Source organism: Sinocyclocheilus grahami, unplaced genomic scaffold, assembly GCF_001515645.1.
Source record: "Sinocyclocheilus grahami isolate Dianchi unplaced genomic scaffold, SAMN03320097.WGS_v1.1 scaffold2464.1, whole genome shotgun sequence".
Lineage (NCBI taxonomy): Eukaryota > Metazoa > Chordata > Actinopteri > Cypriniformes > Cyprinidae > Sinocyclocheilus > Sinocyclocheilus grahami.
The window spans coordinates 7,334-9,700 of NW_015507643.1; positions in this window are offsets into that span (position 1 = coordinate 7,334).

Below are 2,367 nucleotides of genomic sequence, written 5' to 3' on the forward strand. Positions count from 1 at the left end.
AGCCTCAGAAGGAGGAATATTTCAGGAAGAGAATCAGTGACCAGCATCAAGCCAGCAGAATCATCTCACACATCAGAAGAGCAATAAGCCTCCACATCATGTGCCACATCCCTGTCTTCTGCTGGATCTCATCCACTATGCTTCAGAAGCTCCTGGAAGAACATCTGAGTGCAGAAATCCCTCAAACAGTGACTGAAATGTACATCCACTTCCTGCTGATTCAGATCAACATGAGGAACCAGAAGTATGAAGAGAGAGATCCAGAGAAACTGTCCAACAGAGAAGTGATTGTGAAACTTGCTGAAGTGGCTTTCAATCAGCTGATGAAGGGCAATGTGATGTTCTATGAGGAGGACCTTATTGAGAGCAGCATAGACGTCACTGATGCCTCAGTGTATTCTGGGATTTGCACTGAGATCTTTAAGGAGGAGTTTGTGCTTCATCAGAGAAAAGTCTACAGCTTCATTCATCTGAGTGTTCAAGAGTTTCTCGCTGCTTTGTATGTGTTTTACTATTATGTATGTACAATTATGGAGGGATTAAAGAATTTTGCTTCAGTACAACATTTGCTTAAAATTGCAGTGGAGGAAGCCCTTGAGAGTGAGAATGGACATTTGGATCTGTTCCTGCGGTTCCTGCTGGGCGTCTCACTGGAGTCCAATCAGAGACTCTTACAGGATCTACTGACACACACAGAGAACAGCTCAGAAAGCATCAGGAGAACCACACAGTACATTAAAGAGAAGATCAAAGATGGACATGGACTCTCCACTGAAAGATCCATCAAACTGTTCCTCTGTCTGCTGGAAGTGAATGATCAGACTCTGTCCAGAGAGATTCAGGAGTTTGTGAAATCAGACAAACACTCAGAGAAGAAACTCTCTCCTGCTCACTGCTCAACAATTGCCTACATGCTTCAGATGTCAGAGGAGCCGCTGGATGAGCTGGACCTCAAGAAATACAACACATCAGATGAGGGGAGAAGAAGACTGATACCAGCTGCCAGTAGCTGCACTAAAGCTCTGTGAGTGTCTATTTCTTGTGTAATTATTGATAGAAATGCACCGATCGATCGGCCAGGGATCAGAATCAATCTCACTTCTTTCCGATTCCGAGCTGATCCATGTTACCAGCGGCACAGGCAACAACGTCAGCCGCGCCTTCTCACTCTCTTCTCTCCGACGACCCCTTCTCTCTCACACACGTCTCATTCGCTCCGGTTAAATAGTGCTTGTATTGCGCATTATTTTAGTCATTCCCGCAGGTTTCACTTACACCAAAAGCATGCGCACCAGAACTGATCAATATTAGTGGAGCGCACACAAGCCACGCTCAGTCTCAAACAGCTTGTGAGCCACAAATACCAAAATGAGTGGCTAACTGTGCTAAAACGTTTAAATACATACAAAAAATGCCCATCTTGGCGAGTATCCAGTTAAACACAGTCAGTTTTGGAACGTTAAATAGTTGAGAAAGAGAACGCATGTTGTGTAACATGGGCCTGTTTGCACCTGGTCACTTCATGCATTTTTTTCTGATCGGATATCTGTCCGATTGTGAAAAGGCCAGGTGTAAATGCCCTCTGAAATGTATTCGAGATGGATATAAATCCGATCGCTCAAACCACCCACATAGCAATTGTCTTCTGGCCCAGCTCTGGGCCAAACAAGCAGTTACACTCGGCCCACATGCAGCAAAGAATTACGGCCCTTGTTTGGCCCAAATTTGGACTACAGACATGAGCCATAACTGGCCCAAATCTCAGCTGAATAGTAATTTATAATCAGCCCTGATCTGGGCAAGAACAAGTTTTAATAGTGCTACCCAATCTCAGCCTTCAGTAAACCACATAGAGACCAGCCTTTAACCAGAAACCCCAAAACTGAGCCATAAAAAAGCCAAAAAAACAACAACAACTCAGCCACGGCTCCATCGATAGGCAGTAAAACACACAGCTACACCTTTAGACAATTAAGCATCTGTGATTCACACTTCTTTAGATTGTGAGGGAAAGAGTTTCTGGCTCAGCTGGGACTCGAACCAGAGATCTTCTTTCTGTGAGGACACAGCATTTCCCACTGAGCCTGAAACTGAAACTTTTTCATGATTGTATGTGTGTAAAATAAAATAATAATAAAACATTTACAGGTGTAGCGGATCAGCTTTACAGGTGTAGCGAATCAAGGGGAAATATGAATAATAAATCATAACTAGTTATAATTAATTATAAATATTTAGATCCGCTGTAAGTATGTACTTGACCTCTCAGGGTCAACTGTCTGTCAATTTTAAGAATGTTAATTTCCTGGTTAAGGGAAATAACTTTCTTACTGTACAATACTACACAGAGCCTGTAGCATAAATCTG